General features: G+C 46.1%; 2 non-coding genes across 2 annotated transcripts; both read left to right on the top strand.

Annotated features, from left to right (window-relative positions):
* The first annotated feature begins 3,985 nt into the window (after positions 1-3,985).
* Positions 3,986-4,058, top strand: Trnak-cuu (transfer RNA lysine (anticodon CUU)). The gene has a single exon. It is a non-coding gene; the product is annotated as a tRNA-Lys (tRNA).
* A 338-nt stretch (positions 4,059-4,396) lies between these two features.
* On the top strand, positions 4,397-4,468 carry Trnat-agu (transfer RNA threonine (anticodon AGU)). The gene has a single exon. It is a non-coding gene; the product is annotated as a tRNA-Thr (tRNA).
* Positions 4,469-16,919: the final 12,451 nt, after the last annotated feature.

The raw sequence follows: 16,919 nt of genomic DNA, 5'->3' as shown, positions 1-16,919 counted from the left end.
AACTGCGATTTTATTCAAAGCTGGCATCGCTTACCAACCTACAGCGATCTTAGAAACGGGACACGGCATTGCCGTCCAATTAGAGGATTTGCTTCTCCTGAACGTGTACGCCCCGACAGGGTCCGCTGGCAGACGGGACAGAAGTGATTTTTTTAGGGCTGAAGTTGTGCCATTATTAACAAACATTCGTCTGAAGATCATCCTGGGTGGGGATTTTAACTGCGTTTTGCGAAAAGCAGATCAACGTCCGAATTTTAATTTTTGTCCCGAGCTACTAATGTTAACAGATGGACTGCATTTAAAAGATAGTTGGTGTCACCTTCGACCACACACGATGGGATATACCTATGTGAGCGCTGCTTCTTCCAGCCGTCTGGATAGGTTTTATGTTTCTCAAGATCTTTTAAATACCACTCGTGATTGTGAACTATGGCCGCTCAGTTTTAGTGACCACTCCGCATACCACATAACGTTACGGCATTTGCGACAGAAGACATTTTTGGGACGCGGCACGTGGCAGCTGAATGTCTCTCTGCTAGAAGAAGCGGACTTAAGGCGTTGCCTCGTTGCCACGTGGCAGCAGTGCCTCCAGAGGCAAGCTCGGTATAGGGAGCGCATTCTTTGGTGGACGGATTTTGTTAAGCCGCGGATTCAGAAATGTCTTTGCCAGTTTGCCAGGACCAGGGCTTATTGGAGGAAACAGTATCTAGAATTTTATTTCCTCGGTTTACGCCAGCTGTACAGCGATCCCTCCGCATTGTCCGACAACCTGATCCGCATCAAGCGTATCAAAGCAAAACTTACAGCTTTAGTTCGTGAAGCACTTGTTGGTAATCGGGTACGATCGCGCTCTTCTGATGACGTTTCCCACGAGTCCACATCGTTATTCCATATCATACGGGAAAAGAAACGTGGTAAACAAAAACTTATTGCTCATCTTACGGATGCTGGGGGGCATCTGTACAATGAGCAGGGTGCTATCAAGGCGTATGTCTTCAATTATTTTCGAGAACATTATTCCGAGTCAGATACCGATCTATCGGCGGGGTATGATTTTTAACCGACATCGCCTCCACAGTGGATCAGGATGATAACGCTGATCTCTTGGCCAATGTCACCTACTCTGAAGTTAAGTCCATTATTGCGTGCGCTGCCAAGAACAAAGCTGCCGGCTTAGACGGCTTACCGGTCGAATTTTATTCACGGTATTGGGATGTGATCGGCGACGAATTGACCCAAATGTACAATGAATTGCTCTCGCATGCTGCCTTCCCCCCGCAGTTCACGCAAGGAATGGTTGTCCTGGTTCCTAAAACATCAAATCCGACTATGTTAAATGATTTTCGGCCCATTACGTTGCTTAACTCCGATTTCAAGATCTTGACTAGGATTATAAGCAACAGGCTTAAAGTGCTTCTTGGCAAAGTACTTGGCCCTTATCAGACGAGTGCAGTCAGTGGTCGATCTATGTTAAATGCCCTGTGTGAATATCGTGACCTGGCTTATTTAACTTGGATTACCAACACTGATTTGGCGTTACTGTTTCTCGACTTCGATAAGGCGTTTGACAGAATTAATCACGGATTTTTATTGCGCACAATGAGTAAAATGGGATTCAGTCAGCGTTTTCGACAGCTTATTAAGAAATGTATCTGCGGAACGTCTTCACGCGTGAAGGTTAACGGCCAGTTAACCGCCCCTGTGCCTATACGACAAGCAGTACGACAAGGGTGCCCCCTTTCCATGACTTTATTCTCGATTGCTATAGAGCCACTTCTTAAATAGTTTTACATAACTTTACATGGGTTGCAAACGTTAAACAACAAAACGGTCTGCCACGCCTATGCCGCCGATATCAGTGTGATTATTACTACCACCGAAGAGCTGGGGTCAGTTCGTCGGATTGTCCATCAGTACTCTGTCGCTTGTGGTGCCAGACTTAATGAGCGAAAGTCCAAAATCATGCCGTTGGGTCGTAATCCGAACTCCATCGATATTTCTTGGTTGGAGAAGACCGAACATCTGTGGCATTTAGGCCTGGTTATATCACCACATCCCCAGGCAATGCTCAACGCGAATTGGGAACGCAAGCTTACCATCTTACGTGCGGTGATCAAAGAACATAACATGCGGTCTTTAGACCGGATGCAGAGGGCACAGTTTATTAATAGTTACGTTTTCAGTAAGCTCTATCATACTGCCGCTGTTTTACCAATCCCAACAGCCATTGCGAAAAAAATTTTAGCACTTGCTTGCTGGTATGTCTGGAGAGGGAACATCTTTAAAGTTTCCTTTAAAGCTACCTCGTTACTTCGTTCCCGAGGTGGCTTAGGCGTCAAAGACCTTGAATCCCAATGTGTGGCTACTTTTTTAACTCGTACTTCCCGCATACTACACAGTAACCAAAATAGCCTTACGGAACAGCTTTTCAAGACCTTACGTCCAAAGGAGTTGTCTGCGCCAACGTATGTGGGACACATTCATCCCGAGCTCAGCTATGTCTGGCGATATTATGTAGAGCTCAGCTATGTTCAGGATAACCCGCATCCGTTCCACACGGCGGAGATCTATCGTGCTCTTACTAAACGGCAGCTGAATAACCCAATTGAGAAGAAACATTTAGGCATAAACTATAGAAATATATGGAAGAACATTAGTTATCCGTTCCTTCGTTCCAGAGTTCGATCTGTTTGGTATGACGCTGTCAATAAGGTGATTCCCACTGGAGAGAAATTGCACAAAATCAAGCTGCGGCCCACCCCGTTTTGTGCGAAGTGTAACCTAGTGGAAACCCTGCCGCATCTCTTCCACTGCAGGGATCAAACACAGATATGGCAGTGGACACGAAAGAAACTCGCTGTCATTAATAGGACGTCGGATACTTCCTTTCAACTTCAAGACGCGCTCCGACCGGACTGGCAGCTTTATCCTCAATCTAAGAATAATAGTTATGTCTGGCTCATGGGCCAGTTCGTCTATTACATGCTCGTCCATACAACGGCAACGCTACACGATTATCAGATGTACCTCATCGAAGAGTACTATGCGATTAAGAAATTGCGACAGTATAAAGACCAGTTCCAATATTTTCTCACTATTGCTTTAAGTGATGGAAGAATTTAAGTTTCTAAATCCATTGGGCGGAGTTTTTCTTTTTTTTCACTACTATGTTATTATTGTTATTGTTTCCATGGATTGGTCTGCTCCGCACCGTCAGATGTGGGTGATTTGCATCATGGATCAATAGACGGTACAGAGTACATCGTGCACTCGGCCTCGAACATTTAATTGTATTTTGGTGTTCCTTTTCGTTTTGCAATGAAAGCACTTTACTTTTGGTTCCGCAGTGCGACACCCTGAAGAGGATCCTCATTTGTTTACTTTCATTTCGCATTATCTTTCATCAAAGCTGCACAAAGATTTAGTAAGAACCAGAAGTTTTCTGCAGCTTCTATTATTCCTATCAAGAGGACTTATAATACGGGAAATGGTTGTTTGGCATGTCCCTGCTCTATGGTGCCCCCACGTTACCAGCGCGCATCTTCAAACGCATAGCATGCTCAAGGTTTTGAGAAGCAGGAATCCACAATCAACCATCTGGCAACAGAATTCACCATACCAATAAACGACATGGAAACTGGGAAAATTATTTGTACGCGAAGACCAACTTAGAGTATCTGCTGTGCTGGATTTCATAGTGTGCTGCGTAATCCTAAGACCAGACATGGATTTATTTTAACATTCTGTTTATATGTATAAAAACACTGGCGCACATGATGCCACTTTAAAAATTAATACAAAAATGAATAATACACAAATAGCCATAACATAAAATCACAAAACCATGCGAATGAGTGCGGGGTATGGCGGTGACATCGTGGCCAGGCCTCAGGATGCGACGCCTGCCCGCCTTGCCGCCGACTGCCTAGCGCTCAGATGCATAAAAAAAATAAACAATTAAAAAATTTAAAAAAATTAAAAGGCAGCCCGGCTAGCTCAGTCGCTTGAGCATGATACTCTTAACCTCAGGGTCGTGGGTTCGAGCCCCACGCTGGGCGGAACGGAATTTTGTTCCGCTGCAGATGTAAATTACCGTTTTTCTGATTAACGTTATGTAATGGAAATAGCAACTTTAAACTTTGCCTACGTCTCTGTCAGTCGCAAGGAAACTGTATTTGAAAGTGAAGGTGATTTTGTAGTCATGTGTGAAAGACATGTTCTGAAATGCAAGTGTTGTTGTTTGGAGAGCACATCGGTTACGTGTCACATGCGTAGCCAAGCAGTAATGGGTCGCCAAAGCTGCAAATATTAGTCGGTGATATGAAGTGTTGTCAGCTGAAGACTGATGATCCAGACGACCGTAAGAACGAAGTACGCAAAAGAACAGCTAGGCCGCGCCTCTTTAGCTCAGTGCCAGAGTACTGGTCTAGTAAACCAGGGGTCGTGAGTTCGATCCTCACAGGAGGCCGACGAATTTTCGAAATCAGTTGCACGTCGTGACCGTATAGCAAACAGTATCTGGGATGACGAACAATTAGCGACAGGCGTTATATAAGAATTACTTTCAGATGTGATTAAGGGGAATAGCGCAGATAAAGCATTTGCCAAAGTGGTACAGCATAAGGTGGGACGAGGCAGTCTGAATTATATCTTATAGATGTATTTTTCACATATCTCAGAGCCTCTCGCGGCCGTCGTCGCCGCCGCTTCTGCAGAAGTAGCAAATGGCCATCGTAGCAAATGCGGCGAGAGACGCGCTGTCTTCGATTGCGAATGCACAAAGTGTGGTTTTGTTTCCCAGTCTATATTTGGTCGGTCTCGTAAGAGGTTGAATGTGACGAAAGGGTGGGAAACAGCAAGGGGCAGCGTCTGTGTAGAACGAAAACACAATTCCTCTGGGGTGTGAGCGTTTCGAGATGAGTCGTATATAAGTTATACTTGGTCGTCAGTGACCGTGTGGCCTAATGGTCAGTCTGCTTTCCGCAGCGCTGCGGCGAGGACGTCTTGTTTACGTCCCGTCCGCGTGGTCGCGAGTGCTCGTAGTTGTTTACTACTGCGTTGTCGCCTGTTTGGAGTCCGTCACTACCGACGCACCATGGCACATTCATACAGACAAACCACCATCAAGATCAGTTTTCAACCCGATCATGCACGACCGCGAGCTTTTGAAGTGGAACGTTTCTTACGTGACGACGTTAAAATTTTCCCGCGAGACATAATTGGTATCCATATCTCTATCACGAGCAGTGTTGTCTACGTCAAGCTAGTAAATGACGAGGTGTGCAACAGAATCGTGAGCGCACATGCGAACGGTCTTAAATTCAAACATTCTGATGGCCATATTGGGGCGGTCTCTATCGATCACGCGGGGCTTGGCCTACGTACGATACGCGTCTTCGAACTCCCTTTTGAAGTACCACCGGACGTAGTCGGCGCGGCTTTCCAGCCCTACGGCGGAGTGATCAGCCATATGGCAGAAGAATGGACCACCTTTACAACGTACCCCGTTAAGAACGCGGTACGACAGATTAAAATTGAATTGACCAAACATGTTCCGTCCTATCTTGTCATCGGCGGATGTAGGGCGATCATTATGTATGACGGTCAGCCACGCACTTGCTCTGGTTGTGGCCAAGTAGGGCACGTCCGTTCGGATTGTCCCCGACGACGGCTTACTCAAATCCCGACAGGTGAATCTATGACTCCTTCTACGGTGACGACCCTTCCTCTCAATTACGCCGAAGTTACACGGGCAGCAACCTTTACCGATACTGACGACATTAGTCCGATAGCCGCCCCCGACGGCGAGAACATAATGGCTTCTACAGTACAGGATCCGGTCTCTACAACGGCACCCCCACCTGAAGATAATCGCCGACCGACCTTGCAAGAAGGCGTGGATGCCAGGATGGACATTGACCCACGGGTTGTGCCGACAGCGGCTTTTCTTCCAGACACCGGAGCAGCTGAAGAAATCCACCCACATTCAGATACTGAAGCACACGACCGTAAACAGCGTTCCCCGCGAAAACACAAGAGACGGCGGCGTGCTCCATCGGAGGAGTGTTTGCAGCGATCGTCTGACATGGACAGTGGAAATTCCGACGACGGTACCGGCGGTACAGAGGCCGCTGTAACTTCAAACTCAACAGATCGCCGTGGTGACGGCTTCAGCCCCTCCGACCCCACAGAACAGCAGAATAACAAGCAGGCAGCCGCTGCCGATTCCCAGCCAGAAGAGCCGATGGAGTCAGCGCCGAGTGCCGCAGCAGCCACTAACAGCCACCAACAGCCGATGGTATTTCATGGCGACTGGGCAGACGACTGTGAGGCACACTCCTTGCCCATCGTGTCGGACGACACGGGGGGAAATTTATCCCACCAGTGCTGACCCTTTCCCGCCATCAGTTAGAGTGACGAGACAGCCTTACAGGGGTACTGATGGCCAACACGGATGCTGTGGATAGACCTCAAACTTATCACATTGCAACTATAAACATCAACACTATACGGACGCGCGCTAAGTTATCCTTGCTTCAGGATATGTTGAACTCTGCTTCCATCGACATAGCCCTCCTCCAGGAAGTGTACGTCAACGACTTTCCAGGCATGTACGGTTACGATGCTTGCGTCTCTCCAGCTTCCCCAACATGCAGCGGTGTCGCTGTACTTCTTCGGGAAGGGATAGTGGCGGACGATATGATGTTTCTGCCTGGGGCAAGAGGAATGGCACTCACAGTACTGGGTGTCCGCCTTATCAATATCTACGCACCTTCCGGGACGGACAAACGTCGCGAACGTTCACGATTCTTTGCGGAAGACGTCGCCCCGCTCTTCCAAGGCCCCCACGACCGTCTGTTGTTTGGAGGTGACTACAATTGCGTACTGGCGCCCAGAGACCAACTACCACGTCATAATCCGTGCCCGGAACTCGAGACGCTAATTCGAGACCTGCAGATGGTGGACACTTGGGAACATCTTCACGGCCACCGACCGGGATTCACGCACTTCACGAGTCACTCTTCCAGTCGTATCGACAGGATTTATGTCTTACGCTCTCTCGCCGCTGGAACACAGGATGTGGAACTGTGGCCTGCAGCATTCTCGGACCACTCAGTTTACATTCGTGCCGTCACCCTGCGGCGGCGACAAATGTGGAGAAGCCGCAGCCCGTGGAAATTAAAAATCGCTCACCTGTCGTACCCGGATTGCCGCCAAGCCGTTGAGGATACGTGGCATTCGTGTGAAAATCGCCTCCGTGCGTATCCCACAACGATCCGCTGGAGGTTGGACTGCGCCAAACCGGCACTGAGGCGAACGTTGATAATCTACGGTCGCGACCATGCTACTTGGCGAAGACATACACTCGACTTTTACTTCCGGGTCTTGCGCACCTGCGATGCTATGGCGCCGTCTCCGGAACGACAAACGGCGGTCCACCGTGCCAAGGCTCAGATCCTCGCTCATATGCGACGCCACCTAGAGGGGGTAGTCATCCGCTCGAGGACGCAGGATCGGACACCTAGCGAACGCCCGTCAATGTTCCACGTCCTTCGTGAACGTAAACGACGCCAACGAGCGCTGATACGCTTCATCGATACGGAGGACGGTCATCGCCTCACCACGCAACAAGACATAAACACAGCGTTCTACAATCATTATGCCCAGCTCTATTCCGCTCAGACCCGTGATCCGACAGCACTGGAGGACGTCTCTCAGACGATTTACGGCACCGTCACCCCGGTAATAAAAGCGGCCTTGATGGAAGAAATTACAGAAGAAGAAGTGATCAACGCCATTAGAAAAGGAGCTGTCAACAAGTCTCCGGGTCCTGATGGCCTCCCCTTGGAATTTTACCGGACTTTTCAATATTTATTAGCCTCCCGATGGACGGACATCTGTCGCGAACTACTATCCCCGGACGTGCCGCTCCCTGCGGCCCTTGTGGAAGGGATGATTATTCCTATTCACAAACCGTCTGGTGGCTGACGACTGCAGGACTACCGCCCGTTGACGCTATTGAACTGCGACTTTAAGATCTTTTCTCGACTGTTGGCGGCGCGGATACGCCAGACCCTACGCAATGTTATCTCACCCGATCAGACGTCATTGGGAGGCGACAATAATATTGAAACAGCACTCAGCGAATATCGTGACTTGATCTCACTGGCGAGGGCATGTCGTCTGAAGGGTGCACTGGCGGCCATCGATTTTAGTCAAGCTTTCGACCGAGTGGACCACAACAATTTGGAAGCGGTCCTCCAACATATGCGGTACCCACAGCCATTCGTCACTGTCGTCATGCGACTACTCCGTGGCGCGACGTCCAAGGTGATCGTCAACGGCCGACCTTCGCAGCCCCTCACAATTTCTCGATCGATACGCCAAGGCTGCCCTCTGTCCACTTTACTTTACGCTGTGGCCATGGAACCTCTCCTCTGCGGCCTGCGCCAACGACTAACGGGTATGACGTTACGAGGCCACACTTTCCGATGTAAAGCGTACACTGACTACCTGCTGATTGTCATCCGCAACGGTGACGACACCGCTAGCGCACTAACTTGGATAGCGAAATATGGCATGGCCACTGGTAGTCGTATCAACGTCGCAAAATCGGTGGCGATGAACATCGGGGTCGGATTGTCTGAGAACAGTGTCACCCCCTTACAGCTCAGTGATAGTTTGAAATGTCTAGGCATTGATTTTACAGACGATATACGACGGACTGCTGCTCACAACTTTCGACGGCTTTTACGAAATGTTCGGACTGCAATTGCCAACAACCACCTACGAGACCTGGATATCGTCCAACGGTCTCAGTATGTCAACACACATTTAGCGTCACACATTCCGCACTACACCCAGATATTACCTATACCGGTGATGTTAGCTCGCCGTATACTTGCGGCTTTTGGGTCCTTCGTGAGTTCTAGAATGCTTTTCAAGATCAAATGTGAGACTCTCACCCTTTCCCCGGATCGGGGAGGGCTTGGCCTTTATCACGTTTATGACAGAGCGGTTGCCCTATTTGTGAGCACATTAGTCAAACTATGGCACCGCCGTCCGGACAGTCTGACCAGTTTGTCAATAGAAGAACTAGCACCGCCCTCCCTGTTGCCGCCTGTGCCGATACACCACGTCCCCTCTTCGCTCTTATACATCGGTGTCTTTTACCTCGAACTCAGTTACTTTCGACTTGCCTTACCAGCGACTCAACTGGCGTCGGCAAAGACGGTTTGTAGGGTCCTGCAACGTGGACGACCCGACAACGTAGTGGAGAGGAAGCACCCGAACGTCAACTGGAGGGTAGTGTGGAGGACAATTCACCACGTAACACTAGACACTGACGTCACGGCGATGTGGTATATCACTGTCAACGGTAAGCAGGTGACCAGATCAAGGCTACATGCGATCCACATGGTAGACTCACCCACGTGCACGAGCTGTGGCGTTCAAGACAACGATGAACACCGTCTTAGCTGTGGCGAGTCCACAGCAGTGTGGCACTTAGTGAGGCAAATGTCAGCATACTTCCTTCCGGTAACGCCAAATCATATCGCCCCTAAGACTACCTTATACCCGGATGAAACGTATTACCCACGGACTAAAACTAATGCAATGACGTGGTTTCGTGGACATGCAGTGCATTATTTGTTTCAAGACGGCACTAAGGACACTTTAGACTTTTGGAACTATTTGCAGGAACGACATTGCAAGATCCTCCGTAACCCAAAGTAGCGACAATATTTTTCAAATTTTTTGTGGAGTGCGTTCCACGACCCTCCACGTAGCTGGAACGTCACGGATAAGAGAAGCTAAAATTACAATACGATAATAGAACACTACACGGTACAACGTGGGATCTACTTTCATCATTACGAGAAGTCATACGTGGATGATACAGCAGATGGAGAGTTTCGTTGTGAACCCTCACACTCTGTAGCAGTATTTGTCCCGTTTCCTCTTTTTGTCCCCGGTGCGAAAAGGTCTTCGCAGTTTTAGTTATCCCATCCGGTGCAAGATGTAGCACTGGTTAATGGTGGTATGGATTCCACCCTTCAGTTTTGTTTCATGGTTTCCTTAGCCCCGCACTTTGCTCTCTTTATTTATGCCTTTTTCTACAACTATTAGCATGGTTTTAGTTACGTGCGTCCCCAACTCGACGCAAGGAGTGCACTTACTAGTTTTCTGTTCCTCACTGTTAAAAAAAAAATAAAAATAAATAAATGAATAAATAAAAAAAATCACAATAATACACCAACTGTATCCTTTGTACCACATCACATCCCTAGGATGGGAGGGGGCAGGCATCGTGGACAGGCCTTGGGTCGCGACCCCTGCCCACCTTGCCTCCGCCAGCCCCCTCCCTGCTCCATCAAATAAATAAATAAATATAAATAAAAATAAAAATAAATAAAAAAATAAAATGGATAAGGCGTCGGACTTGAAGGTTCGAATCCTGTCACGGTCGTGTTTTTCCAGTTCTGAAAAAGAAACATACCGTTTTAGTGTAGCAATTGAGCAGTACGAAACCGTCTGAATGTTGCTGTTGACCATTTCCTGCTTGGAGATGCTCTTGAGCTTGAAACACACACAACAAGACCGGTGTTAACTAGCGAAATGGTCTCGACAGCATGGTAGCTCAGCGTGTCCGGACACAGTGTTAGCTGCCCTCTGCAATAAAAAAAAAAAAAAAAAAAAACTGAGTTAATGGATCAACGACGAACTGAAATGGACGTCTTACGACGTGCACAACGAGCAGATGAAACGAACAATACGATATTTTTGCCTGCACGGTAACTCAGCGTGTTCGGTCAGAGGGTTACGTACCCTCTGTCATAAAAAAACTGAGTTAATCAGTCATCAATGAACTTCATCGGATGTCTTACAACGTCAGCCCCGAGCAGATACAACGGAGAAAAGCACACAAAATGAGAGCTAAAAAAAAAAAAATCTGGATAAGGCGTCGAACTTCGGATGCGAAGATTGAAGGTTCGAATCCTGTCACGGTCGTGTTTTTCCAGTTCTGGAAAAGAAACATACCATTTTAGTGTAGCAACTGAGCAGTACGAAACCGTCTGAATATTGCTGTTGACCATTTCCTGCTTGGAGATGCTCTTGAGCTCGAAACACACACAACAAGACCGGTGTTAACTGGCGAAATGGTCGGCAGCGTGCCGTCGCCGCGTGTTTTGACTGGCACTTGCACATCTAAGACAACGTCGGAGAATAACTCGTTCAGCTTATGAGTCACATCAAGTATATGTGTTAATTTTGACGCCACTATCTCTGCAGGTTTTCATGCAATTCCTTTACCTCTCAGAAATGATTATGAAATAAAAGTGAAGTACGTGACGAGTGTGACGTTAGGAAAACATGGGCAGCATGGAGAGATTCTGTATGGGACCAATCAATGCAAACGAGTACTGTGTGACGTGCTACCCGGCACGTATTCACCGAGGCTGAGAGAATGTGGGTTTGGTAATATATTCATATACATACGGCCTGGGAAATCAATAAAAAAAATTCAATGTTACTTTACAATCAATGTGAGTGGTGACGGGTATGAGGGCAGAACTCGAACCAGGCCTAGAACTATCTGCCCCTGAAATACTTGCCGCCATTTCCCTGGGCCCTTCGATATATGTAACAATAGAATGTTGGTTTGGTTATATGTTCATATACATGTGGTTTGGGAAATCAATAAACAAAATTCAATGTTCCACTACAATCAATGTGAGTGGTGACGGGTATGAGGGCAGAACTCGAACCAGGCCTAGCACTATCTGCCCTTAACTCCGTGCCGCCATCTGCCTGGCCCGCTAGATATATATATAAATAAAATGTTGGTTTGGTGATACGTTCATATATATATATATGGCCAGAGAAATCAATGTAAAAACTTCCATGTTCCTTTACAATCAATGGGAGTGGTGTTGGGTATTAGGGAGGCACTCAGACCAGGCCTAGAACTATCTACCCCTGAACTCCTTGCCACCATCTGCCTGGACTGCTCGATAAATGTAAAAAGAGAATTTTGGTTTGCTGACATGTTCTTATTCATATAGTGTGGGAAATTATTAAAGAAAATTCAATGTTCCTTTACAATCAATGTGCGTGATGGCAGGCATGAGGGCAGCACTGGAACCAGGCCTAGATCTATCTACCCCTGAACTCCTTGCCGCCATCTGCCTGGGCCGCTCGATATATGTATAAAGATAATGTTGGTTTGGTGATATGTTCATATACATATGGTCTGGGAAATCAAAAAAAGAATGTTCAATGTTCCTTTACAATCAACGTGAGTGGTGATGAGTATGAGGGCGGCACTGGAACCAGGTCTAGCACTATCTGCCCCTTAACTCCGTGCTGCATTCTGCGTGGCCCGCTTGATATATGAATAAAGAAAATGTTGGTTTGGCGATATGTTCATATACATATGGTCTGGGAAATCAATAAAGAAAATTCAATGTTGCTTTTCAATCAATATGAGTGGTGACAGGTATGAGGGCGGCACTGGAACAAGGCCTAGGTCTATCTGCCCCTAAATCCTGCTGCCATCTTAATGGCCCGCTCGATATATGTATAAAGAGAGTGTTCAGTTGGTGATATGTTCATATACATATGGTCTGTGAAATCAATAAAGAAAATTCAATGTTCCCTTACAAACAATATGAGTGGTGACAGGTATGAGGGCAACACTGGAACCAGGCCTAGAACTATCTGCCCCAGAAATACTTGCTGCCACCTGCCTGGCCCGCTCAAAACATGTATAAAGAAAATGTTGGTTTGGTGATATGTTCATATACATATGGTCTGGGAAATCAAAAAAAGAAAGTTCAATGTTCCTTTACAATCAACGTGAGTGGTGATGAGTATGAGGGCGGCACTGGAACCAGGTCTAGCACTATCTGCCCCTTAACTCCGTGCCGCATTCTGCCTGGCCCGCTTGATATATGAATAAAGAAAATGTTGGTTTGGTGATATGATCATATATATATGGCCTGGGTAATCAACATAAAAAATTCAATGTTCCTTTACAATCAATGGGAGTGGTGTTGTGTATTAGGGAGGCACTCAGACCAGGCCTAGAATTATCTGCTCCTGAACTCCGTGCCGCCATCTGCCTGGACTGCTCGATAAATGTAAAAAGAGAATTTTGTTTCCTGACATGCTCATATACATATGGTGTGGGAAATTAATAAAGAAAATTTAATGTTCCTATACAATCAATTTGAGTGAAGACATATACGAGGGCGGCACTTGGACTAGGCCTAGAACTATCTGCCACTGAAATCCTTGCCGCCATCTGCATGGCCCACTCGATATACGTATAAGGAAAATATTGGTTTGGTGATATGTTCATATACAAATGGTGAGGGAAATCAATAAAGAAAATTCAATGTTCCTTTACAATCAATGTGAGTGGTGACAGGTATCAGAGCAGCACTCTAACCAGGCCTAGAACTATCTGCCCCTGAAATCCTTGCCGCTATCTGAATGGCCCCCTCGATATACGTAAAAAGAGAGTGTTGGTTTGGTGATATGTTCATATACATATGGTCTGGGAAATCAATAAGGAAAATTCAATCTTCCTTTACAATCGATGTGAGTGGTGACACATATGAGGGCAGCACTGGAACCAGGCCTAGAACTATCTGTCCCGGAAATCCTTGCCCCCATCTGCCTGGCCCGCTCAAAACATGTATAAAGAAAATGTTGGTTTAGTGATATGTTCATATACATATGGTCTGGAAAACCATAAAGGAAATTCATTGTTCCTTTACAATCAATGTGAGTGGTGAAGTGTGTGAGGACAGCACTTGATCAGGCCTAGAACTATCTGCCCCTGAAATCCTTGATGCCATCTGCATGGCCCGCTCGATATATGTATAAGGAAGATCTTGGTTTAGTGATATGTTCATTTACATATGGTCTGGGAAATCAATAAAGAAAATTCAATGTTGCTTTTCAATCAATATGAATGGTGACAGGTATCAGGGTGGCACTGGAACAAGGCCTAGGTCTATCTGCCCCCTGACTCCGTGCCGCCATCTGCCTGGCCCACTCGATATATGTATAAAGTAAATGTTGGTTTGGTGATATGGTTATATACATATGGTCTGGGAAATCAATAAAGAATATTCAATGACCCTTTACAATCAATGTGAGTGGTGACACGTATGAGAGCAGCAGTGGAAACAGGCCTAGAATTATCTGCCCCTGAAATCCTTGCTGCCATCTGCCTGGCCCACTCGATATATGTAAAACGAGAATGTTTTTTGGTGATATGTTCATATACATATGGTCTGGGAAATCAAGAATGAAAATTCAATCTTCCTTTACAATCAATGTGAGTGGTGACGGGTATGAGGGCGACACTGGAAATAGGCCTAGCAATATCTGCCCCTTAACTCCGTGCCGCCATCTGCCTGTCCCGCTCAATATATGTATAAAGAGAGTGTTCGGTTGGTGATATGTTCATGTACATATGGTCTGTGAAATCAATAAAGAAAATTCAAAGTTCCTTTACAATCAATGTGCGTGATGCCAGGTATGAGGGCAGCACTGGAACCAGGCCTAGAACTATCTACCCCTGAACTCCTTGCCGCCATCTGCCTGGGCCGCTCGATATATGTATTAAGATAATGTTGGTTTGGTGATATGTTCATATACATATGGTCTGGGAAATCAAAAAAAGGAAGTTCAATGTTCCTTTACAATCAACGTGAGTGGTGATGAGTATAAGGGCGGCACTGGAACCACGTCTAGCACTATCTGCCCCTTACCTCAGTGACACCATCTGCCTGGCCCGCTCAGAACATGTATAAAAAAATGTTGGTTTGGTGATATGTTCATGTTCATATGGTCTGGGAAATCAATAAGCAAAATTAAATGTTCCTTTACAATCAATGTATGTGTAACAGGTATGAGTGCTGCACTGGAACCAGACCTCGAACTATCTGCCCCTTAACTCCGTGCCGCATTCTGCCTGGCCCGCTTGATATATGAATAAAGAAAACGTTGGTTTGGCGATATGTTCATATACATATGGTCTGGGAAATCAATAAAGAAAATTCAATGTTGCTTTTCAATCAATATGAGTGGTGACAGGTATGAGGGCGGCACTGGAACAAAGCCTAGGTCTATCTGCCCCTGAAATCCTGCCGCCATCTTAATGGCCCACTCGATATATGTATAAAGAGGGTGTTCAGTTGGTGATATGTTCATATACATATGGTCTGTGAAATCAATAAAGAAAATTCAATGTTCCCTTACAAACAATATGAGTGGTGACAGGTATGAGGGCAACACTGGAACCAGGCCTAGAACTATCTGCCCCAGAAATACTTGCTGCCACCTGCCTGGCCCGCTCAATATATGTATAAATAAAATGTTGGTTTGGTGATATGATCATATACATATGGCCTGGATAATCAATATAGAAAATTCAATATTCCTTTACAATCAATGGGAGTGGTGTTGTGTATTAGGGAGGCACTCAGACCAGGCCTAGAATTATCTGCTCCTGAACTCCGTGCCGCCATCTGCATGGACTGCTCGATAATAGTAAAAAGAGAATTTTGTTTCCTGACATGCTCATATACATATGGTGTATGAAATTAATAAAGAAAATTTAATGTTCCTATACAATCAATTTGAGTGAAGACATATACGAGGGCGGCACTCGGACCAGGCCTAGAACTATCTGCCCCTGAACTCCTCTCCGCCATCTGCCTGGCCTGCTCGATATATGTATAAAGAGAATGTTGGTTTAGTGATATGTTAATATACATATGGTCTGGGAAACAATAAAGTAACTTCATTGTTCCTTTCCAATCTATAGGAGTGGTGACGGGTATTAGGGAGGCACTCAGACCAGGCCTAGAATTATCTGCTCCCGAACTACTTGCCGCCATCTGCCCGGACTGCTCGATAAATGTAAAAAGAGAATGTTGGTTTGCTGGTATGTTCATGTACATATGCTGTGGGGAATTAATAAAGAAAATTCAATGTTCCTTTGCAATCAATCTGAGTGAAGACGAATACGAGAGTAGCACTCTGACCAGGCCTAGAACTATCTGCCCCAGAACTCCTCGCCGCCATCTGCCTGGCCTCCTCGATATATGTATAAAGAGAATGTTGGTTTGATGATATGTTCATATACATATGGTCTGGGAAATCAATAAAGTAAATTCAATGTGAGTGGTGACGGGTATGAGGGCGGCACTCGCAAGAGGCGTAGAACTATCTGCCCCAGATATCCTTGTCACCAACTGCCTGTCCCGCTCGATATACGTAAAAAGAAAATGTTGGTTTAGTGATATGTTCATATACATATGGTCTGGGAAATCAATAAAAAAATTCAATGTTCCTTTACAAACAACGTGAGTGGTGACGGGTATGAGAGCATCACTCGGACCAGGCCTAGAAATCTCGGTCTCTGATCTCCTTGCCGCTATCTACCTGGCCCGCTCGATATATGTAAAAAGAGAATGGTGGTTTGGTTTTATGTTCATATACATATGGTCTGGGAAATCAAAAAAAAATGAAGTGTTCCTTTACAATCAATGTGATTGGTGACGGGTATGAGGGAGGCACTCGGAAAACACATAGAACTATCTGACCGTGAACACCTTGCCGCTATCTGCATAGCCCGCTCAACTTATGTATAAGGAAAATGTTGGTTTGGTGATAGGTTCATATACTTATGGTCTGGGAAATCAATACAAAAAATGAAGGGTTCTTTTACAATCAATGTGGGTGGTGACGGTTTAAGAGGGCGGCACTCGGACCAGGCCTAGAACTATCTGCCCCTGAACTCCTTACTGCCATCTGCGTGGCCTGCTCAATATATGTATAAAGAAAATGTTGGTTTGGTGATATGTTCATATACATATGGTCTATGAAATCAATAA

This window comes from Schistocerca gregaria, chromosome 3, assembly GCF_023897955.1.
Source record: "Schistocerca gregaria isolate iqSchGreg1 chromosome 3, iqSchGreg1.2, whole genome shotgun sequence".
Lineage (NCBI taxonomy): Eukaryota > Metazoa > Arthropoda > Insecta > Orthoptera > Acrididae > Schistocerca > Schistocerca gregaria.
The sequence above is the reverse complement of the archived record's forward strand: the minus strand, read 5'-3'. Positions and strand labels throughout refer to the sequence as shown.